This window comes from Mustela nivalis (assembly GCF_964662115.1).
Source record: "Mustela nivalis genome assembly, chromosome: 4".
Classification (NCBI taxonomy): domain Eukaryota; kingdom Metazoa; phylum Chordata; class Mammalia; order Carnivora; family Mustelidae; genus Mustela; species Mustela nivalis.
The window spans coordinates 28,727,152-28,754,687 of NC_139023.1; the positions used below are offsets into that span (position 1 = coordinate 28,727,152).

The 27,536-nt window shown below is 35.9% G+C and overlaps 1 long non-coding RNA gene across 3 annotated transcripts in view; it reads left to right on the forward strand.

The window, feature by feature from the left end:
- LOC309863562 overlaps positions 1-27,536 on the forward strand; it is a 163,318-nt gene that overhangs the window by 41,658 nt on the left and 94,124 nt on the right. For all 3 annotated transcript variants that reach the window (XR_014311106.1, XR_014311107.1, XR_014311108.1), the window contains exon 2: positions 23,232-23,287. This is a non-coding gene — a long non-coding RNA (uncharacterized lncRNA). The remainder of the gene's footprint in view (positions 1-23,231; positions 23,288-27,536) is intronic.

A 27,536-nucleotide genomic window follows, 5' to 3' on the forward strand; every position in this document is an offset into this window, starting at 1 on the left:
AAAAAAAAAAAAAAAAAAAAAAAAAAGATTAAGTAGAAGGAGCAGTTGAATCGGTTGAAGATAAGTGGAAGAGGCTGTACTGGTGGCTAAGGCAGTAAGATGAAGGAAGAAGCTTGCTAGGGCTGGATTCTGGGTATTAAGGTAGATACAAACTCACCAGTAGGAAGAGAGACATTTCTGGTGAGAGAGCATTCAACCATCTCAATCCTATTGTGGAGCCCAGGGCGAGGGCTAGTTTATCTAACCATGCATTTTTCATTACACACATCCAGTATGATAGGGACAACAGCTATTCCTGAAAGAATATTTTTTCCACTCAAGCCAACATATCTAAATTTGAGGTTTTAGCTCTGCCAACTACTGGATAAATAGAGGAAAATCAATTGCATGTTTTTTTTTTTAAGTGGTGAGTAGTATTTCTCTCTCTAGTTTGTGCTAAGAAATCCTCAGTGGTCATTGTGAAATGACTTTATGAAACTGGTCAGCCATGTCCTATTGTTAGTTACTGTTATGACTAGTTACCTTGATTTCCAGCTTTTTTTCTTTCCTTATATGTCTCAAGAATAAGACCCTTCTCCATCAGTTGTGGAAAGCAAGGGATGCCATTCTCAATCTTTAAAACACCTGAAACCCAGACAAATATATACATGTGCACACATACACACACACACACACCCACACACTCACACATCACACACATACACACACACTCACACATCAGAAACGTGAGGAATTAGAGGAAACAGAGCTGTGTTATTTAAAAAGGTCTCCTGTCCTCCAGAAATTCTTAGATTTTCCCCTGGGGTGTGCTGGCCTACACCAAACCAGATAATCAGGTCAGGTTTAACTTTGAAATTCAGTATATTAAAACTCTAGAATAATCTCTATAAATTTCTTCCTCCTTCTCCTCTTTGATGTTTAAAATGGATTTAATGTAGACCTCGCCTTTTCATGAATGAAAAAAATGGCCTGAAACTCACTTGCTGCTTGAGTTATTATATTAAAATATCTTAAAATATAAGTGATGCTACAATGCTGTCTTTGTTGGGAAATTTGGTGGGAAGTGTGCAGTAAAGAAAGTCAATAAGTGACATATATGTTTCTAAATTTTAATTGGCAGTCTCTTTTCTCACTACTTTTATATAAACCATTTCTTCTGTTTAAACATTGTCATAGTTCTACCCCACTCAGTCCCCAACCTTGGATAATTCCTACATTTCCTTTAGGTCTCAGTATACAGGTCAATGGCCTTGGAAGGCCTTCCCTCTTCTTTAAGACTGAGAGGGTAATTCCTCTAATCTCTTGTTCTCAAATCATCTTTTGCCATTTTAATGTTTCGTTTGCCTAAAAATGGCATCTCTGCATCTTTTGCTAGGCTCTGTCTTTGTGGGAAGGCCCTTGTTTGTGTTTGGTTTACTGTTGTATCCCTATTATAGTCTTTATCCAGAAGTTATAAGCCAGTGTTGGGGGGACTGGTGAGAGGTCTGCAGTTTTTAAATTAAAAAAAGAGAGAAGGAAAGAAAGAAAAAGAAACAGCCAAAATTTTAAAAATTAAGATACTTTACATTAAAAAACCACCTTCCAGTTTATTTGGAAGAAAAGAAATACCAGAATTTCTAGTAACACTTGTCCATTTCCCAAAGCTAATTATGAGACATATAATATCTTTACTCAAGTTTTGTATTATTTCTGATTTTCCCATAAAGAGATGGCTGCTTTAATTGGGAGAGTACAATTTGGATTTTTAAAGGAATCAGTCTTCTTTTTGTGGGTTTGTAACTAAATGAATTATTTGTTTAAGAATGTAAATTAATTTCTTTGCAGTGATCAAAGTGCTTTTATTTAGCTCCTTTGGGGGAGTAAATCGTATTCTCTGGGATGTCCGAGTGAGACATTTTGAAGGAAACTGAATATCTGCAGGTGAACATAAGGGATATAATTTATGGATAATTCATCTAGAAAGGGAGAGTAACTTTTTTTTTTCAAATATGGGGTAACTGTAATTGGGGATTGCTTTTGGATGTCTGAGTTAGGAGGACAGTACATCAGGTTATTTTACGTGTGTGTGTGTGTGTGTGTGTGTGTGTGCGCGCGCACGTTTCACTGGTCATCAAAATCTGTTTCTCTTAGGAAAATAATAAAGATAATAAAGGATGTTGTTGATTATTGCTTGACATTGATAGTGCATTAAAAGTTAATAAGCTTAAGGAAATATACTATGCCCATTAAAACATGAGTAGAAAAAAAGTTTCTCCCAGCTTATTAGCTTTTAATGTTCTGTTTTATGGTAAATTTTAAGTTAAATTTTATTTATGTTTTATATATGATCCACTTTCTCTGAGTTTTCCAGTATGAAATATCTACTGTACCAGGCCAGTTTCCAAACTGTTCTTTAAAAATACCATGCTTATTCCTTCCTCTTAGTATTCACAAATTGCCTCTTACTATAAAACCATCTCATATTTCTCCCTTGGTTCCCCAAGTCTTACTTGCCTTCCCTGGTCTAACATAAAGTTCTTTTTCATACATCGTTTTTTTTTGTTTTTGTTTTTGTTTTTTTTTTTATAAAAAGAGCTGTAGAGTAGAAAGGGTATGGCCACTGGAGTTGTACAAACCTAGTTTTGAAACCAAATTTTCTGCTTATTGGATATGTGACTGTGTGGACCTTATTTAGTTTCCCTGATCAATTTCCCCATAAAATTATAAAAATTGGTATAAGAGCCTAGGTTTTTATAAGAAGAGAATGTTAGAGCATGTTAGCCATATGAAGCATTGTAAAGTTTCAATAAATATTTTTCTATAGCACTTGCTAAACCAAAGATTGTAAACTAGCAGCTCACACACTGCATATACCCCAGAGATGTGTTGGCTTTGATTTACACAATGTTTTAAAATTAGTTTCAACACTAAAGAGAGAGAGAGAGAGAGAGAGAGAGAGATTTTACATATACCTCTAGTTATATATACTAGATTCTGTTTATGTATACCTCTAGATTCTTGTTTCTGTTTAAAAAATGAGAAAATCTGGAAGTCCTGGGCCTCCATTCTTAATTGGCAGCAGTCCACAGGCACTTACTGAGCAGTTTTTGTGAGAAAACATGCTTCAGTTGGGCTTAGTAGATACTGAGCCCATGCATTTGCCCATGCATTTATTTACTTAGCTTTCTTGGACCTGATAATTGTTTGAATTTATGATCCCTGAGTTAAGCCATTCATTTTTGTATTTGAATACATTCTACCTTTCATCTTTAACTCTGCATGTTATCTTATTCTATGGTATATGAAAATACCATGTACTTTAATGTACTTGATATATAGGCTTATTCTATTATATATATATCATATATGATATAGGCTCTTAGAGGTCAGATATAAAATTTGAAAAAATTCTTCGAAATCCTCATCTGTTTTTAATAGTTAATAAACTAAGTAAATTAATTATAAGTTAATATATACCAGTTAAATTAGATTATGAGGTTCAAAGATGTAACTGTGATAGTGGAATTTACTTTATCTGTTATTAGTATTACTTCTACCTGTCTACAAGGCAATGAAGAAGAGAAAAGAGAAAAAAAAAAAAGTTTTACTGCCTTCTTTCTTATTCCTCTGCTTTTCCCAAGACCACCATTGGTTTTTCAGGGCTTTTCTTGTGTGCACTGAAATTTTGCTACTGCATACATTCTGAAAACTCTTTGTTTTGATCAGTTTTTACTTCTTTAGTTCTCCCACTGGGAAATTTTACTCGCTCTTTGTTTAATTTAGCTGTTACATAAATATGTTGAAATGCTCCACTATTTCAGTTCCTACTGTGAAAATATTTTGTAAGCAGCATTATTAATACACTTTTTTTTCCTCCCAGCTGTATAGATCATAGGAATTTCAAAGCGGCAAGAGAATGTAAAGCTTACCCAGTACACCTCCTTATGACACCACTGGGGCTTAGGGAAAAAAGGGTCAGCCCTCAGTTCACCTCAAGGTAGAGGAGCCTCAACTAGGGCCCAGTATTCATAACTCCAGTTCAAACTAGTATTTAAATTTTATTTTATTTTTGTTTTATTTTTAAAGATTTTATTTATTTATTTGACAGAGAGAGAGAGAAAGAGATAGATCATGAGTAGGCAGAAAGGCAGGTAGAGGGAGAGGGGGAAATGGGCTCCCTGCTGAGCAGAGAGCCCTGTGCAGGGCTCAGTCCCAGGACCCCGCAGTCATGACCTGAGCTGAAAGTGGAGGCTTAACCCACTGAGCCACCCAGGCGCCTGTGGTATTTAAATTTTAAATACAAATTAGATTTTTATGGTGTTTGTAAGCCAAATAAGATGAATTCCACTGAAGTGATTGTTCTGTACCTCATAATCCGCATCAGCTAGTACTTATTAAACTTACTATGTAATATAATGTTATTCTCCTTGGCGCTGTGTGGGATAAGTATTGTTATTATCTTATTTTCACAGTGGGGAAATCTGAAGTATAATAAAGGTTAAGTAACTTGTTGGAGCTTAGACAGCTAGTGATAGCTGCGATGAGATTTTGAGTCTTGCCATCAGACTTCAGCTTCTGTGCCTTTAACCACTAGACCACCTTCCTTGTTAATCATGTGCTTATCTTCTGCATTCTGTTTTTCACATGTCGTGTGTGTGTAAGAATGACTATAATATTGACAGCATTTTCAGTCTTTCTACCTGTGATTACTTGAACTTCTTGAACTTTAATTTTTACAGTTAGAGGTTTATACATAATTCTGTCAGACCATATCACCATTGTTCCAGCTATTTCTATTCCTAGTCTCCTTTTCACCTATTTGTGAAATTTTGAAGTTCTTACCGTTGTGATTTTCTTCCACTGCAAATATAACTTACTGAAGCTTTCCTCTTTTAAAAAAAATAATAATAAAACTTTAGCTATGATAATATTGGATGGGAACAAAAATTGTTGTAATAGCTTTGTGCCAAACCTTTTTTCAATTACTCAAAAAATATAAATGGAAGAAATATATATGGAAGAAAAATATAAAAATATAAATGGAAGAAAAACTTCTAACTCATTCTAGAGGCCAGCATTACCCCCAAACTGGACAAAGACCCCACTAAAAAGGAAAATTATAGGCCAATATCCTTGATGAACATGGATGCAAAAATTTTCAGCAAGATACCAGCTAATAGGACCCAACAGTACATTGAAAGGATTATTCACCATGACCACCATCTTATCTTATTCCTAACTGCATGGGTGGTTCAACATCTAACAGTCAATCAACGTGATACACCACATTAATAAAAGAAAGGATAAGAACCATATGATCCTCTCAGTAGATGTAGAATAAACATTTGACAAAATATATGATCCTTTTTTGATAAAAACCCTCCACTATGTAGGGGTAGAGGGAACATACTTCAACATCGTTTTAAAAGCCATATACAAAAGACCCACAGCAAATATCATCCTCCAAGGAAAAACATAGCTTTTCCTCTAAGTTGAGAAACATGACAAGGAGGTCCACTCTCAACACTTTTGTTCAGCAGAATACTGGAAATCCTGGCCTCAGCAGTCAGACAGCAAAAAGAAATAAAAGGCATCCAAATTGACAAAGAAGTAGTATGACTTCCACTCTTTGCAAATGGCATGGTACTTAATGGAGAAAACCCAAAAGCTCTACCAAAAAAATTGCTAGAACTGATAAGAGAATTCAGCAAAGTCACAAGATATAAAGTTAACGCACAGAAGTTTATTGCATTTCTATACACTAACAGTGAAGCAGCAGAAAGAGAAATCAAGGAATTGATGCCACTTACAAGTGCATCAAAAAACATAAAATACCTAGGAATAAAGCTTAGCCAAAGCAGTAAAAGATTTGTACTCTGAAAACTATAGAACACTGATGAAAGAAATTGAAGATGACACAAAGAAATGGGAGAACATTCTATACTCATGGATTGGAAAAACAAGTACTGTTAAAACGTCTATGCTACCCAAAACATTAAGTGCAATGCCTATCAAAATACCACCAGCATGTTTCTCAGAGCTGGAACAAACAATCCTAAAATTCGTATGGAACCACAAAAGACTCTGAATAGCCAAAGTAATGTTGAAAAGCTAAAGTAAAGCTGGAGGCATCGTAATTCCAGACCAAGCTATATTACAAAGTTGTAATCATCAAGACAGCATGGTACTGGCACAAAAGTAGACACACAAATCAGTGGAACAGAATAGAGAACTCAGAAATGGACCCTCCACTCTATGGGCAACTAATCTTTGACAAAGCAGGAAAGAATATCCAATAAAAAAATCTCTTCAACAAAAGGTATTGGGAAAATTGGACAGCCACATGCAAAAGAATGAAACTGGACCACTTTCTTACATCATACACAAAAGTAAATTCCAAGTGGAAGAAAGGCCTAAATGTGAGACAGAAATCTGTCAAAATTCTAGGGGGAAAATAGGCATCAGCCTCTTTAACCTTGGCCACAGCAGCTTCTTGCTAGACCTGTCTCTAAAGGCAAGGGAAACAAAAACAACAATGAACTATTGGGACTTCATCAGGCAACTAAATGGCAACCTACAGAATGGGAGAAGATACTCACAAATGACATATCACATAAAGGGCTAGTATCCAAAATCTGTAAAGAACTTAATAAACTCATCATCCCAAAAACAAAACAAAAAATTGGGCAGAAGACATGAACAGACATTTCTCCAAAGAAGAAATACAGACAGCCAAGAGACACATGCAAGACACATCATATCTTATTGTTAAGGAAATGCAAATCATAGCTACAATAAAATATTACAGCACACCTGCCAGAATACCTAAAAGCAACAACAGAAGAAACAACAGGTGTTGCCTAGGAAGAAGATGCTTCTTTCACTCTCTGTGGGAATGCAAACTGGTGCAGTCACTGTGGAAAACAGTATTGAGGTTCCTTAAGAAACTAAAAGTAGAACTACTCTACAACCCAGCAATTGCATGGCTAGGTATTTATCTAAAGGATATAAAATGGTGATTTTAAGGGACACATGCACTCCAGTGTTTATAGGAGCAGTATCCACAATCAATAAAATATGGAAAGAACCCAGATGTCTGAAAGATGAATGATTAGAGAAGAAGTGGTACACACACACACACACACACACACCCCACAGAGGAATATTACTCAGCCATCAAAAAGAGAAGTCTTGCCATTTGTAATGACGTAGATGGAACTAGAGGGTATTATTCTAAGCGAAATAAGTCAGTCAGAGAAAGGCAAATACCATATGATTTCACTCATTATGTGGAATTTAAGGAACAGATGAACATAGGGGAACAGAAGGAAAAATGAAATAAGCCGAAAACAGAAAGGGAGGTAAAACATAAGAAACTCTTAACTGTTGGAAACAGGTTGCTGACGGGGAGGTGGGTGGGTGGTTAGGGTAACGGTGCTGGACATTAAGGAGGGCACTTGATATAATGAGCACCGAGTGTTACATGCAGTTGATGAATCACTAAATTCTGTCCCTGAAACTAATAATACACCGTATGTAACTAAGTTGAATTTAAATAAAAAAATTAAAAAAAAATTGTCATCCTCTAAAAGTAGTTTTGGTCCTCAACTATTAATTTTACCTTTTCTATGAAAAGAGTGCCTGCTGGGATAAAAAAAACTGCATTTTCTATTCAAGAGAGAATGTTCTGTTCAACTTTTTTTTGAACATCTGTTCAAATGATTAAGTCATAACCTCTGCCTGGCTTTTATCCCTCATTGACCAGGAACTTGGAGGAACAGATACTTCAGAACTCCGTGTGTGTGTGTGTGTGTGTGTGTGTTGTGTGTATATACACACACACCATTTTTTTTTTTTTTATGATTATAAAACCAGACTTAATGGTCAGGATTTTAAAACTAAAATAGTATGAAGAAAAAAAATTGTCCCCAACACCCCGGGAAATCCATTTTAAACAGGTAATTATCTGTTCTGTGGGTCCATGTATTTAATTGCCTAAACACCTGTCTGTTCTGTACATTATTTAAGTTCAACAAACTTACGATCACATTATCTATACAATTTTTAGCTTACTTTTTCTCGACCCATAAGTCAGACTAACATAGTGTATATGTTTATTTTGCCATATGTTTATATTGTTCAAAACATGTTTTTATTTATTTATTTTTTTCCTAAAGGTAATTTTATTTGACAGAGAGAGCAAAAACTGGGGAGTGGCAGGCAGAGGGAGAGGGAGATGTAGGCTCCCCACTGAGCAGGAAGCCATATGCAGGCCTGGATTCCAGGACCCTGGGATCCTGGAATCATGACCTGACCCGAAAGCAGACATTAACTGTCTAAGCCACCCAGATACCCCCCAAAACATGTTTAATGCCTTCATTTTGTTTTCTTCCATGGTGATTGTCATGTTTTGTTACTCTTCATTTTTCATTAGGAATAAACATTGAACATTCTTATACAAAAATCTTTAAGTTATTTTTATGATGAAATAAAAATTATATAATTTTTAATAAGTAATGTTTTATTAATTTCTTTGGGAATAAATCCTAGATACAGGCTTTATAAGTTAAATGTATAAGCTTTGAAAAACGATAATCTTGATTTTTCTTAACACAAAATAAAACACATTTTTATAAAAACTTTAGAAAATATAAATTGACAAAATGAGAAAAAAACACAATTGTTGTATATTAAATGTGGAAAACAAATCAGTGCACTGTATATGTCTGTTTTTGATACTTTAATTGTGAAATTAATAACTTCTTACAGATATATATCAAATACAGGTGAAATTTATTTTTATGGGCCATAGTGATAGTTTTCCTATGTTAATTTAAAATAAATCTGACATAATTTTCAGTAGTGAAAAAAAAAACATAATCTGGTAACTAGGTTTCATTCTAACTCTTTGTAGTGTTTATAGCTTCATATTTATCTCCCATTAAAATACTACTGTGGCTTATTTCACTTAACTATAGAACATAACTCTCTTTCCAAGTCATTAATTTTTTTCCAACACCATTTTACAATATCCCATTTTAAGACTGTATTATTATTTTGGTGACTGCATTTTATTGGATATACAAGTTATTTCCAATGTAATAAACACTTCTTGTTACATGTTTATCTTGTATTTAGTCATTGTTATCTCAACAAGTGACATGTTTTGTCACTTGTCTTGTATTTAGTCATTCTTTTCACAAATATGTTTTATGTGCTACTGTGTGTTAAGGCACTGTGCTGGCACAGGAAAAGTAGCTCTAACCTCAGTGAACTTACAGAGTAGAACAGTGGTGTCCAATAGAACTTTCTGGAACGATGGAAATGTCTGATCTGTCAAATGCAGTTATTTTATTTTAACTAATTTCAGTTTCAGTTTCCGTAGCCATATATGTTTAGTGGCTACTTGGATTCTTGTGGATACTTGTCTTGGATAGAGCGACTGCAGAATTTACCTAGTCATATTCTCAAATCTGCTGGCTATCTTAACTTTTGAGTTATAATTTCCCTTCGGTTTGTACTGAGTTCCTTTCATGTAGTCTGTAAAGAGAAATAGCTTAAATAATTATATTTCAGAGGTTTTACTAAAATCAGTAACACTTTTTAAAAAACCCAATGTACTAGGTAGCCAGTTAACTAAAATAAATGTGAAAGCCCTAAAATGCTATATGTAAATATTTGGTGGTCTGTGTGTTAATATGGATTGTCTTATATTTGTTCCAAATATTAAGAATCACTAAAAAGCTAATTACTAAATCTAATTTTAAAAAATTACTCTACACTCTACTCAGTATATCTCATTGCTTTGATTTATATGGGTTACTTTTTTTTGGTTCTAATAATTTTAAAGAAGAGTTCACTTGAATTATCTAAAGTAAGACATTGATTCTTATGCTTTTAAATTTTCTCATTCCACCTATATGAAAACCTACAGTTATGTAGAACTGCGTGTAGCAAATACAGGTTCTAGAATTGAAATAGAAAACATTTAAATTTGTAATTTGTAAATTGCAGTCAGTTGAATTCAAATATACCATTAAAGACACTTCTATGAGTATATCTTTTTGTATAACTCTGACTCTTAGAATTATGGTGATATTTTCATATCCTCAATATAAAAAAATATAAAACTAAAACAAATATAAAACTAAAACAAAACAAAACTAAAACAAACTTGGGAGAAGCCAAAATAGAATATAAACTAAAAGATAAACCTAACTATATTAAAAATGAATAATAAAACCACATTGAAGATAGTAGGAAAGAAAATAACCAAAACCATTGTGGAAAATAGAATCTTAATTGGGTACTATATGGCTAAAGACAAAAATAATGTACATAAATGCTGTGATCTAATTAGTAAAGGTGTTTCTAACAGGATTGGTATAGCAAAGCATGTATTTTCCCCCCATCTAATTCTCTCTCTCTCTTTTTTTTTTTTATGTTGTGTTAGTCACCATACAGTACATCATTGGTTTTTGAGGTAGTGTTCCATGATTCATTGTTTGCATACATATAACACCCAGTGCTCCGTGCACTACGTGCCCTTGTTAATACCCATCACCAGGTTAACCCATCCCCCACTCCCTTCTTCTCAGAGCCCCTCACTTTGCTTCCAGGAGTCCATAATCTCTCATGGTTCGTCTCCCCCTCTGACATCTCCCCTTCATTTTTTCTTTCCTTCTTCTAACTTCCTCCATGCTATTCCTTATGTTCCAGGAATAAGGGAAACCATATGATAATTGACTTTCTCTGCTTGACTTATTTCACTCAGCATAACCTTCTCCAGTCCCATCCATGTTGATGTAAGAGTTGGCTATTTGTCCTTTCTGATGGAGTGTAATATTCCATTCTATGTGTGGACCACATTTTCTTTATCTAGTCATCTGTTCAAGGGCATCTTGACTCTTTCCACAGTTTGGCTGTTGTGGACATTGCTGTTATGAACATTGGAGTGCATGTGGCCCTTCTTTTCACTACATCTGTTATCTTTGGGGTAAATACCACAATTTTTTGCAATTGCTGGCTCAAAAGGTAGCTAAGTTCTTAAGTTTTGAGGAACCTCAACACTCCTTTCCAAAGTGGTGGTACCACTTTGCATTCCCACCAACAATGTAAGAGGGTTCCCCTTTCTCCACATTCTCTCCAATATTTATTGTTTCTTACCTTGTCAATTTTTGCCATTCTAACTGGTGTAAGGTGGTATCTCATTGTGATTTTGATTTGAATTTCCCTGATGGTTAAGGATGGTGAACATTTTTTCATGTGTCTGTTAGCCATTTGTGTGTCTTCTTTGGAGAAGTGTCTGTTCATGTCTTCTGTCCATTTTTTTTTTTAAAGATTTTTTTTTTTTAATTTGTTTATTTGGCAGACAGAGATCTCAAGTAGGCAGAGAGGGAGGCGGAGAGGGGGAAGCAGGCTCCCTGCCGAGCAGAGAGCTCGATGTGGAGCTTGATCCCAGGACCCTGGGATCATGACCTGAGCCGAAGGCAGAGACTTTAACCCACTGAGCCACCCAGGCGCTCCTCTTCTGTCCATTTTTTGACTTCATTTTTTGTTTTTTGGATTTGAGTTTGAGGAGTTCTTTACAGATCTTGTATATCAGCCCTTTATCTGTAGTATCATTTGCAAATATCTTCTCCCATTCCGTGGGTTGCCTCTTTGTTCTGTTGACTGTTTCTTTGCTGTGCAGAAGCTTTTTATCTTGATGAAGTTCCAAAAGTTCATTTTTGCTTTTGTTTACCTTGCCTTTGGAGACATGTCTTGAAAGAAGTTGCTGTGGTTGATGTCAAAGATGTCAAAAAGGTTATTATTGCTTGTGTTCTCCTAGGACTTTGATGGATTTCTGCCTCACATGTCTTTCATCCATTTAGAGTTTATTTTTGTGTATGCTATAAGAGAATGGTCAAGTTTCATTCTTCTGTATATAGCTGTCCAATTATCCCAGCAGCATTTATTGAAGAGACTGTCTTTTTTCCACTGGATATTTTTTCCTGCTTTGTTGAAGGTTAGTTGACTATATAGGGACTATATAAGGATGAAGGACCATATCTGGCCTCTCTATTCTGGTCCATTGATCTATGTGTCTGTTTTTTTGCCAATACCATGCTGTTTTGATGATCACAGCTTTGTAATATAGCTTGAAATCAGGCAACACAATGTTCCCAGCTTTGTTTTTCTTTTTCAGCATTTCCTTGGCAATTTGGGCCCTCTTCTATTTCCATACAAATTTTAGAGTTGTTTGTTCTGGCACTTTAAAAAATGTCAGTGGTATTTTGATTCAGGGATGGCATTGAAAGTATAGATTGGTCTGGGCGGCATAGACATTTTAACAATGTTTATTCTTCCGATCCATGAGCATGGCATGTTTTTCCACCTTTTTGTGTCATCTTCAATTTCTTTTGTAAGTGTTCTGTAGTTTCTAAGGTATAGATACTTCACCTCTTTGGTTATGTTTATTCCAAGTTATCTGTTATCTAACAGTTTTTGGTGCTATTGCAAATAGAATCAATTCCCTAATTTCTCTTTCTGCAGTTACATTGTTAGTGTATAGGAAAGCAGCTGATTTCTGTGCATCGATTTTGTATCCTGCCACATTACTGAATTGTTCTGAGTTCTAGTAATTTGGGGCTGGAGTCTTTTGGGTTTCCTACATAATTTATCATGTTGTCTGTGAAGAGAGAGAGTTTAACTACTACTTTGCCAGTTTGAGTACCTTTTATTTCTTCGTGTTGCCTGATTGCTGTTGCTTCAACGCAGTACTTCTAGTCCAGTGTTGAACCGTGGCAAGAGTGGGGATCCTTGTTGTGTTCCTGATCTTAAGGGAAAGGCTCTCAGCTTTTCCCCATTGAGAATGATATTTGCTGTGGGCTTTTCATTGATGTTTTTTGTGAAATTGAGGAATGTTCCCTCTATCCCTATACTTTAAAGAGTTTTAATTAGGAAGGATACTGTATTTTGTCAAATGCCTTTTGTGTATCAATTGAGAGGACCATATGGTTCTTCTCTCTCCTCTTATTAATGTGTTCCATTGCGTTGATTGATTTGTGAATGTTGAACCACCCTTGCATCCCAGGGATAAATCCCACCTGGTCATGATGAATAATCCTCCTGATATACTGTTGGAAATTATTAGCTAGATCTTGTTGACAATTTTGGCATCCACATTCATCAGGGATATTGATCTGAGATTCTTCTTTTTGATGGGGTCTTTGCCTGGTTTTGAGATCAGGGTAATGCTGGCCTCATAGAATTAGTCTGGAAGTGAAGCATGTATTTTATATACTAGAATTTTTATGTATATATTAGAATTGAACAAATGAACTTTATTTAATGAGATCTGGGTTTTCTCACTGTTGTAGAAAGAAGTATAAATAAGGAAAGGGGGAAGGCTAAAATGAGTCTGGTGATATTGGATAGAATATTAACTCATTGTGGTTTTTCTTTTTCTTTTTAACCAATATATATCATTTTAATAATATCATAGACTACTTTTGAAAGAAAAAATAATACAAAGTTTGGAACAAAAAGCCATGTAAAAAACTTCAAAAGGTATAGAAATCACTTGACTACATGATTCTGTAAGGTACTTGAGACAATGAAAGATCTGTGGAAAAGGAGTGAAGCAAATCAGGCCAGAGTTGCAGAAACACCCATATGTCTTCCCTGGAACAATCTGAACTATTAACAAAAACTTCCAGTACTCAAAAACCTAATGCCACCTTTCCTTTCCTTTCCTTTTCCTTCCTTCCTTTCTTCCTTTCTCTTTTTGAAGTTTAGTTGACATATGATATATTGGTTTCAGGTGTATGATAATAGGTTCAACAATTATATACATTAGAAAAATTCATTGTTTTAATATATATTCAGATTGGGGGTGTGGGAGGACAGTAAATGTGTAGAAGGGATTGTGAGATACAGGCTTCCAGTTATGGAATAAGTAAGTCACAGGATAAAAGACACAGCATAGAGAATGCAGTCAACAGTATTATATTAGCATTGTATGGTAACAGATGGTAGCTACACATGTGGTGAGCATAGTGTAAGGTATAGGGTTGTCTAATCACTATGTTGTATACCTGAAACCAATGTAACATTGTGTGGCAACTATACTAAAAAAAAAAAAAAAGTTAAAAAAGGAATACAATCTATTCTTGTTATTCACAGTAGTTATGATCTATGAAGTCACCATAAACACTGAGCTAGAGTATACCAAACCATTGCTCCTAGATGAAACACAGGATTAGGTTCCTCCAAGCCTCTGTTCACAATAAAAATGCTGGAGAGAATGTGGAGAAAAGGAAACCCATGTGCACTGTTGGTGGGATTGTAATTTGGTGCAGCCACTCTAGAAATAGTATGGAAGTTCCTCAAAAAATTAAAAATAGAACTACGGTGTGATTCAGCAATCCCACTTTAAGGTATATATCCTAAGGGAATGAAGTCTTCTCCATAGGGAGAGATATCTTTACTCCCATGTTTGTTGCAGTATTATTTACAAAAACCAAACTGTGGAAAGAACTTTAAGTATCCATTGATAGAAAAATGGATAATGAAAATATGGTATATATTATACATACAAATGGTATACTATATAAAATATTATTTACCCATAAAAAAGAAGGAAATCCTGCCATTTTAATAACATGGGTGGATCTGGAGGGCATTATGCGAAATTGGATAAGTCAGACAGAGAAAGACAAATACTGTATGATCTCACTTATATCTGTATTCTTAAAAAAAATGAACTTACAGAAACATAGAGTAGCTTGGTAGGATGCAGGGAGGGGGTGAGTAATGGTGGTCCAGGGATACACACTTCCAGTTACAAGATAAGTTCTAGAGATTTAAAATACAACATGGTGACTATAGTTAATAATAATAATAATAATATCATATGCTTGAAAATTACTGAGTAGATATCAAATATTCTCCCCCCCACATAAAGTGTTAACTATGTGAAGTTATGGTCATGCTAAGTGCCTTTATTGTGGTAATTATTTTACAGTACATATGTATGTCTATGTACCACCTTGTATACCTTTAACTTACACAGTGTTATGTGTCAGTTATATCTCAGTAAAGCTGGAAAAAAAGGATAAAGGATTTCTTATTCTTACTATGTATTCTTATTTGAATACAGTTTGATTTGTATTGAACTGCACTCAGTGCTCTTTGGAGGCCACCTACCATCTTAGATCCTGTCACGGGCCAAAACACATTTCATGGCAACTCTATTGCTCTGTGTACCTGTATTCCCAAGTAACTTGTATACCTTTTTCTGTTTCCTCTGTCACTAATTAATTTTCTTGGCACTTTTTAGTTCAAATTCGAAGAGAAAGAAATACATTGGCCCTAGTAATTTTTTTTCTGATTAGACCTGCCCTCATCTGTAGTCATAACCAACCTAATGGGTTCACTGTCCTTTGATTAGATGCCTATCCCAAGTCCAGTGAGTTCTGGTCCTGTGGGGACATGGGCACATGGTTTAAAATCTGGCTGCCTAATGATTGTATTCATCAGGGAAAATGGCTTCAGCAGCTTGCTCTAGTATTGGCAGGCTATGTATTTGGCCTATGTAGAGTAACAGTTTGTTCTCACTCATGTAACACTGGTAAATAACTATACTTCTTTACAATGGTAGTAATTGATTTACATTTTCGCAGTGTTTTACAGACTCAGTTCTGTTCACTTATATAACTTCAGGTGGTAATACACATTAAAATGAAGTAAAGCCTTACCTTTTTGGGAAGTGGAAAATAGATACTAATTTTGAGTAGGTTTTTCATGTGAAATCAATACTATGTGAATACATTGTGCATTTTGAAAAGTATAGGAAATTTATGTTCATTTAGCAGCCTTTCTGGTCTTGAAAATGCTTACCAAATTGTCTTAAAAAATAATTACCGCGAGAATGTGGAGAAAGGGGAACCCTCCTACACTGCTGGTGGGAATGCGAGCTGGTGCAACCACTCTGGAAAACAGCATGGAGGTTCCTCAAAAAGTTGAAAATAGAGCTACCTTATGACCAGCAATTGCACTATTGGGTATTTATCTTAAAGACACACATGTATCTTTTACACATTTAGTGATCCAAAGGGGCACATGCACCTGAATGTTTATAGCTAAATATAGCTAAATAGCAGCAATGTCCACTACAGCCAAACTATGGATAGAACCTAGATGTCCACCAACAGATGAATTGATAAAGAAAAGGTGGTATATATATACAATGGAATTCTATGCAGCCATCAAAAGAAATGAAATCTTGTCATTTGCAATGACCTGGATGGAACTAGAGGGTATTATGCTTAGCAAAATAAGTCAATCAGAGAAAGACAACTATCATATGATCTCCCTGATATGAGGAAGTGGAGATGCAATGTGTGGGGTCTGAGGGGTAGGAAAAAAATAAATGAAACAAGATGGGATCAGGAGGGATACAAACCATAAAAGATTCTTAATGTCACAAAACTCTAACTGAGGGGGGCTGGGGGTAGGGGGGTAGGGAGAAGGTGGTGGGGTTATGGACATTGGGGAGTGTTATGTGCTATGGTGAGTGCTGTGAGGTCTGTAAACCTGGTGATTCACAGACTGTATCCCTGGGGGCTAATAATACATTATATTTTTATAAAAAAATAAAAATATAAGTATATGTTTATATATATATATATATAAAATATGTTTATAAAAAATAATTACCAATGGATATATGCGTTGATGACACCAAGAGTGATAGTAGAATATCAGTATAAATTCTGGGAGGTGCTGTATATCTTATTCAATCCAATACCTTAATTTTAGCAATTTTGAATCAATTTATCCATCTTGCTTAGGATAATTAAGGAAGATATGTGCTCCAGTATTTGTTTTAATGATACTTGTAATAAATTCTTAGAGTTTACCATCCAGGAAAAAAAGTTTGTTTTTGCTTTGATAAAATGAAATACTTCATTTTGTTCAAAATAAGATTACACAAAGCTATATTTCTCTCTTTGTGATAGATGGGAAAGCAAAGGGTTAGATTTAATTTTTAAATATAGTCACATGTGAATATTTTAAAAAATATTGTCTCCAGTTTATTAAATTATTGAGTGAAAACTATGGTTTAAACATTATGTAGGCCCTTTTTATTTGGCTATAGTTTGTGTATGTTTATCTAGCAGTATAAGTACATTTGCTTGTCCAAGTGTATATTTCTATTTTCATGCAGGCCACCTCAGTCATTTTGGAAAGTTGCTAATCAACCAGATGATGCTTATTGAGCACATACCATATGCTGAAAGGTATACTAGTAAAAAACTACTATGGGTCTCTCCTAAGGAAAAGCTTACATTTCAAGTGAGGATAGGAGAAAAAGGAGACTAGGAAAGCTGTTGCTAATAAAATAGGTTGAAAACTCCTTCATGCCATGATCTAGTTTTAGGCTTCCCCTTGCCCCACAGTGCCAGAGACATTACTGAGAATCATGAAGACTGCTAAGTTCACAGCCTGGAACATAGTTATTTAATCTTTCCACCTTGATGACAGAGCAAAACCTGGGGAAAAGCTGATGATGCAAGGGGCAGAGTTTTATTATTAGGTTAGGCAGAGTGTATACAGACAAATATAAATGTATACTGTACATATACAGACATACACAAATATTATATATAGTATACATATATACAATATATATTTAGGCAGAGTAAATGTAGATAAATACATGCATATACATAAGTAAAGTAAATTGAGGATATAATAAGGACACATTTTGGATAGTTTTCTTATAGAAGAGGCATTTTGAATACTTTTTTATCCAATTTGCCCCCTGTGTACCTAAGTAAGTGCTCAATACATCTTCATTGAGTTAATAAATAGAGAAGAAATTGCTTTCAAAGCATTGTAGGAAAATGGGATGCTCACTATAGATAAATCTAGATAAAAGCTGAATACTAATCACATTAGGGCATAACATAGCCTTTGATTGTGTGACAGTGCTTTATAAATAGTATAAGTTTGCATACAAATTATACATGTACACAAAGCATCACGGCAGCTTCTTTGAGTTATAGCTAGTTAATTCAGGGCCTTGCACATAATACATGCTTATTAGATTTGGTTGTATTGATTAAAAAAATAAATTACAAGCCAATCTAAGCATGTCTAATAACAATGGAAAGTTTAAAAATAGGTTATGTGAGCTACTTAGTAATTAAAATGAGCTGACTTTGATGAGTATTAAATGTTAGCCATTTTTGAAGTACCGACTTTCAAAGCCTTACAAATAGTGAAGTAGCACAACTCTGGCACTAATTGGGTCTTCCAGGGAGCCTAATAAAACTGAATTTCATTTATTTAGCAGTGCCTCTTACCCTTTTCTCCTCAGAAAGAGACTGGAATTGAGGTAGCTCTTGGCTTCTTGTGTCCCTTTCACTCATGATTACCTATGAGCCTTCAGCAAGTCAGCAGACTCACCTGTCCCTTTGTTCTATGTCTCAGATTTCTCTGAGGAAGTTGGTGATAAGCCTCTTGGAGAAATGCTTTTCTGTTGGTTTTCCTCTTACCTCACTGGCCTCTTTTATTTGGTCTGTTTTTCCTGGCTCTTTCAAATATTTTTTTTAAGATTTTATTTATTTATTTGACAGAGAGAAGGATCACAAGTAGGCAGAGAGAGAGGGGGAAGCAGGCTCCCTGCTGAGCAGAGAGCCCGATGTGGGGCTCCATCCCAGGACCCTGGGATCATGACCTGAGCTGAAGGCAGAGGCTTTAACCCACTGAGCCACTCAGGTGCCCCATGGCTCTTTCATATTTGCCTGACCTCTAAATGTTGTAGTAACTCAGGGCTTTCCTTACTTTTCTCTTTTTGCATAACGAGTTACTCCAAAATTAGTGGATTAAAACAACACACATTTATTATCTCACAGTTTCTTTGGATGAGAAGTCTGAGCACAGTTGAACTAGTTCTTCTGCAAGACTACAGTCAAGGTGTCAGCTGGCGCTTGAGGTAGCATCTGAATGCTTGACTAGGGAAGGCTTTGTTTCCAAGTTTACTCAGATCGTTGGCAGAATTTATTTCCTTGAGGCTGTAAGAGTGAGGGCTTCATTTTCTTGTTGGCTGGAGGCTGGAGACCTTACAAGTGCCACCTAGAGGCTTCCTTCAGTTTTTTTTTTTTTTTTTAATTAAGATTTTATTTATTTATTTGACAGAGAGAGATCACAAGTAGGCAGAGAGGCAGGCAGAGAGAGAGAGAGAGAGGAGGAAGCAGGCTCCCTGCTGAGCAGAGACCCCGACGCGGGACTCGATCCCAGGACCCTGAGATCATGACCTGAGCCGAAGGCAGCGGCTTAACCCACTGAGCCACCCAGGCGCCCCCCCCTTTTTTTTAAAAATTAATTTATTTTTTTCAGCGTAACAGTATTCATTGTTTTTGCACCACACCCAGTGCTCCATGCAATCCGTGCCCTCTCCAATACCCACCACCTGGTTCCCCCAACCTCCCACCCCCCGCCCCTTCAAAACCCTCAGATTATTTTTCAGAATCCATAGTCTCTCATGGTTCACCTCCCCTTCCAATTTCCCTCAACTCCTTTCTCCTCTCCATCTCCCCTTGTCCTCCATGCTATTTGCTATGCTCCACAAATAAGTGAAACCATATGATAATTGACTCTCTCTGCTTGACTTATTTCGCTCACCATAATCTCTTCCAGTCCTGTCCATGTTGCTACCAAAGTTGGGTATTCATCCTTTCTGAATGGAGGCATAATACTCCATAGTGTATATGGACCACATCTTCCTTATCCATTCTTCCGTTGAAGGGCATCTTGGTTCTTTCCACAGTTTGGCAACCGTGGCCATTGCTGCTATAAATTTGGGTTGCAGATGGCCCTTCTTTTCACTCCATCTGTATCTTTGGGGTAAATACATAGGAGTGTAATTGCAGGGTTATAGGGAAGTTCTATTTTTAATTTCTTGAGGAATCTCCACACTGTTCTCTAAAGAGGCTGCACCAACTTGCATTCCCACCCACAGTGTAAGAGGATTCCCCTTTCTCCACATCCTCTCCAACACATGTGGTTTCCCATATTGCTAATTTAGGCCATTTTAACTGGTGTAAGGTGACATCTTAATGTGGTCTTAATTTAAATCTCCCTGATGCCGAGTGATGATGAACATTTCTTCAGGTGTTTGATAGCCATTTGTATGTCTTTGTTGGAGAAGTGTCTGTTCATATCTTCTGCCCATTTTTTTATATGATTGTCTGTTTTGTGTGTGTTGAGTTTGAGGAGTTCTTTATAGATCCTGGACAATAATAATGAAAATACAGAAAGGGAAATTAGAGAATCAATTCCATTTACTATAGCACCAAGAACCATAAGATACCTGGGAATAAACCTAACCAAAGAGGTAAAGGATCTGTACTCGAGGAACTACAGAACACTCATCAAAGAAATTGAAGAAAACACGAAAAGATGGAAGACCATTCTATGCTCTTGGATCAGAAGAATAAACATTGTTAAAATGTCTATACGGCCTAGAGCAATCTATACCTTTAATGCCATTCCGATCAAAATTCCACCAGTATTTTTCAAAGAGCTGGAGCAAATAATCCAAAAATTTGTATGGAATCAGAAGAGACCCAAAATCACTAAGGAAATGTTGAAAAACAAAAATAAAATGGGGGGCATCACCTTACCTGATTTCAAGCTTTACTGCAAAGCTGTGATCACCAAGACAGCATGGTACTGGCATAAAAACAGACACATAGGCCAGTGAAACAGAGTAGAGAGCCTGGATATGGACCCTCAACTCTATGGTCAAATAATCTTCAAAAAAGCAGGAAAAAAATATACAGTGGAAAAAAGACAGTCTCTTCAATAAATGGTGCTGGGAAAACTGGACAGCTATATGTAGAAGAATGAAACTCGACCATTCTCTTACACCATATACAAAGATAAACTCAAAATGGATAAAAGAACTCAACGTGCGACAGGAATCCATCAGAATCCTAGAGGAGAATATAGGTAGTAACCTCTTTGATATCAGCCATAGCAACTTCTTTCAAGATATGTCTCCAAAGGCAAAGGAAACAAAAGCGAAAATGAACTTTTGGGACTGCATCAAGATCAAAAGCTTCTGCACAGCAAAGGAAACAGTCCACAAAACAAAGAGGCAACCCATGGAATGGGAGAAGATATTTGCAAATGACAGTACAAACAAAAGGTTGATATACAGGATCGATAAAGAACTCCTCAAACTCAACACACACAAAACAGACAATCATATAAAAAAATGGACAGAAGATATGAACAGACACTTCCCTCAGTTTTTTGAGGCCACCCTCAATTCTCTGTCAAGTAGGTTCCCCAGCACTACTGTTTGTTTCACAAAAGTAAGCCAGCTAGGGGGAATCTCTGTAACTAGATTGGGCTGTATAATCTTATATACTGTAACAAACTAATCGCAGTATCATTCATACACATCCTGTCACATATATTGAGTTAGAAACAAGTTACAGATCCTGTCCACACTCTTGGGAATGAGAATCATACAAAGGCATGATCACCAGGTGGCACGGGTGATGGAGCTACCTGAGTCTACCAACTTCCAGACTAGTCTCTGTCCTCTCTCTCCTCTGCACTCACTTCCTCTAGTATATCATGGCTCTAGATATAGTCAGTGAGTGGACAACCCATAGTGTTGTAGTAAAGAGCTTGAATCCTTTCTCTAAACTCTGCACTGATTTGCCTAACTGCTTTATATGGCTCCTCTTGGGTATTACTAACAGACCTAACAAAATTCACATACCCAAAGTCACAATAATTATTTCCCCCAATAACCTGCTTTTCCCAGTTTCCCACTCCCATTAAATGACAGCAGTTGCTCAGCTAAAAAACCTTTCTGTCATCCTTGACTGTTTCTGTTTTCTGGTATCTACCACCGGGGTTTTTTTTTTGTTTGTTTTTTTTTGTTTTTTGTTTTTTAAAGATTTTATTTATTTACTTGACAGAGACAGAGAGATCACAAGTAGTCAGAGAGGCAGGCAGAGAGAGAGGAGGAAGCAGGCTCCCCGCTGAGCAGAGAGCCCCATGCGGGGCTCTATCCCAGGATCCTGGGATCATGACCTGAGCCGAAAGCAGAGGCTTTAACCCACTGAGCCACCCAGGTTCCCCTCTACCACCCAGTTTATCAAAACTGTTCTACAAATTTGGCATTTTCTGATTAGTATCCTTGTCTTCATTTGACATTAGGACCTTATCTAAATTTAGATAAGGTTACTTGGCTTTCTAGCAACCATTCCAGTCCTAGTGGGGAGTAAACTCTATCTCTGTTTTCCAGTAAGTGGCTCAGAACCTCCATGGACCACATGGAACCCCAAACACCACTGCTTTCTAACTCAGGTGACTTTACCATATGCCAGATTAGTTCAGGTCATTTGTTCCCTCTTACCAAACAAGGCTTCATTTGGCTTGGTGAACCTCTGGTAACTGTTTCACTCTGAAGATCAAGAGGGAGTAATGCAGGTAACAGTAGTTACCTGACTGCTAACATTCTCTTCCTGTAGGGTTTCTCCTCCGTAGCCTGACTTCTTTTCATCCTGTATTCTTTTTTTCTTCATTCCCCTTCATATTGTCAAAAATTGTATTAAAATCTACTTCGATGCAGGTAGGACTTTCTGTCATTCACATATACTTTGATGTAAAGTAATAAATAAATACACCTTTTTTTCCAGGTGTATTTTTACCTTAAAGCCTACTCTTGTTCTAGAATGAAAACTTTGCTCCTGTCAACAGGATTTGAGACATTAGTAACCTCATGAATTTCATTTAAGGTACAAACAGCAGGTCAGTCCATTCTTGTTTCCTTGAACTCACATCCTAGGTAGGAACCTGCTCTCTGTTCATACCCAGTTAATCTTGGTTAGAATTTTTCCTGTTTCATTTTAGGCACAAGTAGATAATACTTGTGGAGGCAGCTGCTAGAAAAAAGGGGGTGATCTCAACTACATGGGTTGGAAAAGCTTATAAACTCCTTCTCTACCACTACAGGAAGACAGGTAGCTATGTCCTTTTTCACAAACTTTATGATTCTTTCCTTTTGACTTTATTTCTTAAAGTATACTTGTAATCAGATGTCATTTGTATAAAAGTATTTACTATTGACAGGAGTAGTAGTAAATGGTGATTTCTCTGGGTAAAATATAGCCCAAACTGACCTTTTGCCTTTTCTATTTCCTTGAAACCTCACACTGATTTTATAATTATATTTTTAGGAACCTGAATCTTGAATTTTCTGAGGACAGCATCTAGGCTTCAGAGTTCTTACCAGGTAATGAGAAAATACAGAAAAAATCCAAACTGTCCAGATTAGAATTTCAGTGTGTGTGTGTGTGTGAATTTAGATGACCCCTTTTTATGGTGTGTATGTGTGTGGGGAGGAGCTGCAGGTTTGATAGAAATTTTATAAAAAATAAAATGGGCAGTAAAACCATTTTTAAGTTTTATGTATTCTTAAGCACTGTTGACTATTGAGAATCAGCATAACCACCAAAAGAATAAGAGACAGATGCCAGTCTAAACAGACAAATGTTTCCAAAATAAGATGTTTCCTATCAGCAGAAAATGTTTTACTTGATAGACTAACTTGATAGTCTTAACAACGCAAACATTTGGGATGTAAAAGAAAATGTGTGTGTTGCCAGCAAACATTTTCAAAAGATAAGCACTTGTTGCAAGTACTATATGCCTAGAAAAAAATCTCATTTTGGCCAACTGAGACCACCATGTGTTTTAAAATATGGCATCTATCATTTCAGTGTTAAGAGCGCCCCCTGGTGTGATTGTGTAATTATATATTTATGAGAAATTAAGACATTGTTTTTAAAAATCAGTTTGCTATTAGTTGGTAATGGGCCTTTTTTGATACTAGGTTGATTTGATCAGTATAGTGTGTAAGTATCCAGAAACATGCATTCAGTGTTTTTCTTGCACTAATTTATGGTTGTATCTGGAGCCGGTGGTAAGCTTAAAAGTAGAATTTGAAAATACCTAATCCCTCAAATTCTTCAGTTCAAGATAATGCCAAATAATATATCATTTAGTAACTGTGAAATTCTTACAACATAATCAAGTTCTTTGTTGGTAATAAATTTGTGAAATGGAAAATTGCTATGAACAGTTTCCTTTTGGTAAATGCATAGGTATTTTAATTAATAAACATGAAAATTCAGACATTAAATTTTTTGTTTTTGAAATCTACATCATGTGAAAAATAATTCAGGTTTTAATATTCCCTTACAAGCAGCTCCCCTATAGCTACAGAACTGCAAATATAAACATAGTAATTCATCCATGAATTAAAAATAGAGTTCTCATCTATCCCCTGAAATCAGCCTCTTGCCCACAAATTCTTATTCAGAACTGACAACAAAAAAACTGTCATTTTTTTTACATTTAATTTTTATGTTTTTGGGAATAATTAAACCATTCTTGGAAACTGAAAATGTGCATAATATTCTAAATTACATTTCTGTAAATTGGGTAGTTGCAATTATATTTCCTCCTACAGTCTCTTCTCCAGATTATGAATTATCTTGATTGTTTTAACCATTTCTCATAGGTTTTGTGTCCTAAACTTGATCATGTACAGGGCTGTAGTACTGGACTTTTTGGAACAGACTGCTTTTGCTTTTATTTTCTTCTGTATTCTCCTTCTTTCACTTAATTCTGAAACCATAAGATCAGCACAGTATTTACATTAAGTCCTGGCTTTTTGAAAGGGTATCTTCTAAAATGTAGAATTAAAAAAAATTGGGACAGTCTACTCTCTACCACAGTAGAGCTGTGTTTGAATCCTGGTTCTCATTTTTACTAGTATGGTGACCTTGAACAAGTGACTGAGCCTCTCAGAATCTCAGTCTCTTCTTCTGTAAAAGGGGAATACAAATCACTACCCCTAAAAGATGTTGTTAATCCATTTTTTTAATGTTAGTATCTATTTAAGACTAATTTATACCAGATTTGGGGCTGGGTACCTCATGAGCATTTATTTCTCACAATAATTCTGTGAATTAAGTGTCATTTTATCTATATTATTAATGAGGCTTAGAGAGGCTAACAAACCTGGTAAGTGCAAAAACCAAGATTTTGAGACCTTTTTAACTTAAAGTGACCTCACAACCGCTATACTGTGTGTTTGTTTTAATCATACTCATTTCTCCTAATTTGCTGATTTTATTGTCCTTAAGATAAAATAGTCTCTGATGCACAAACAGTGGAAACAAATATCTTGAAACACAAGAGATGGATTCTTCAATATGGATGCTCTTGTCTGGGAGCCTGAATTACTTTGGGCACTATTTGTTCTTCTATACATTTTTTTTTTTTCTTCAAACCAGGCAGTGCATTAAGAGATTCCTTGTTACTAGCATGGTTGAGCTGGTAGCAATAGTGACAAGAACTATTGGGTTAGTGAACCTTAAGGTGCGTTTATGCATAATATAAAGGCAGAATAATAGAATGCTAGCTTTAGAAGCTGTTGCATGCTTCCAACACACCATGTAGGTTGGTATTCTCTGGACCTGGGACTGTGAACCATAATCTGTTCCTGGGTGCCTTGCTATTCTATTCAAGTAAGGATTGGCCTTGTGAAGCCTGCATCATTTTCCTTATGGTTTAAGAATTTTTATCTGATATATTAGATATCAGAATTTATTTTTAATTGCTACAGAGACAGTATAATAAGTTTCTCATTTTGTTAAATCATTTTGAAGGTTCATAACTAACTCACTCTGGAAACAGTGTGTTGATCAGGTGTGTTTTTGGCTTAATAATATCTTATGTTTTATATTATTCCCTAGGTCCTTGAGATTTGCTCTAGGAAGTAGGCTGTTCAACCAGGATTTAAGGGTTCATTGTTAGGTTTCTCTATGACAGAATGACTGTTTTCTTGGTGAGGTTGCCTCATGTTGTGCTTGGGTCACAAGTATAGACAAACTACGAACAGGTGTGTATATTTTGTCTTACCTCAAACATATATCTTTAGGAAAATTGACTCAATCATCATTATTGAACCAGTGAAAGAGTGAAGAAATAGAAGTTGTTTTATTGTTATTCCCTTATTTCTGCCCCACTCTATACTTGTTTCTCCGGCCTGGCCACCCCCCCCCCCCACATGGACACATGTACACACATCAGGATTTGGTAAATGTATTTTTAACTTTGACTTGTTTAATGTCTATGGAGTCAGGCAGTCTTTTTCTCTCTCTCTCTCTTTTTTTCCCCCAGTTCCTCTGGTACTATTTTGGGATGAGTCTTCATATTTTTCACTTGAATCATTGGAATAGTTCTTCAACTGAATTCCCTCTTTTGAGTGTTGTCTGTTTCCAATAAACCAGGAACCAGGAAAATCTTCCTAAAGCATGAAACTGATACCAGTTTATATTCATTTAGTGTCTCATTGTCTAAAAAGACCCTTTGGTTCTTGCTTACCTTTCTTCTAATTTCTCCCCCTACCATTGTCTTTCCCTTTAAATTATGTGCTTTTCTCCACTAAAAAATCTACAAATCCCAGGATATTTTTTACTTTGTTTGCCTTCTGGTGCCTTTATGCACTAATACTCTCTGCCAGTAACATCTTTTTGCACACCATTTGGAGAGCTCCCCTTTCTCCTTCTGTGGCAGTTCTCTGACTCAATTCCCACTCCACAAGCACACACCCCATTTAAGTTAGGTATCTCTTCAGTGAACCACTGCATGACTCACTTCTGTTATTGAAAAGTTCAGTTCAAAGTGGACAGCTTGAAGACAATTACGTTATTTCACTCAATGTACCACAGTGCTAGATGCAGAGAAAGTGCTCAGGAAAACTTTATTTATGAAGCCTTGAAGAGGCTGAATGAAAAATAGAAGGATACTCTATTAAGATTCCCATGAAGCTTAAGCCTCAGTAGTGCTTTAAAACTTATAAATCAAAATGCCAGACCCCTGTCAGCCGTTACTGGGCAGGATGGTAATGCAGCCATCAGTTGAATTCATATGCTTTTATTTACTTTGACTCTCTTATGTTTGCATTTTCATTTATATTGACTCTATTCTAGCACTTATATACTCATCATTACCCCTCTGACAGAGATTTCTGTGACTTAATATTTATTCTCCTTTCCTTCTTACTTATGGAGTCCCACAATTATTGCAGGCAAAAAAATTAAAAAAGAAGAGGAAAAAAACACAAGGCCTTCATTTTCTCATTCTTCTTGTTGTTATAAGAGATTAGTCTTGTATAATTCTGTCTAGTGAAATAGAAATCTGATGGCATTTCTGGTAAGGTTTTGCTTTCTTGATACGAATGTTACTTTTTCTTCCTTCTCTCCCTTTCCTTCTTCCTTATTTGTGTGAAGGTGCACATGAAAACATGCATAGAACAGAACTCCAGGGGTGCCTGGGTGGCTCAGTCGGAACAGCAGACGACTCTTGATCTCCCAGTTGTTTAGTTGGAGCCCCATGTTGGGCGTAGAGGTTACCAAAAGTAAAAAAAAAAAAAGTAAATATATTAGAAGTTAATAGTTTGTTTCTTCCCT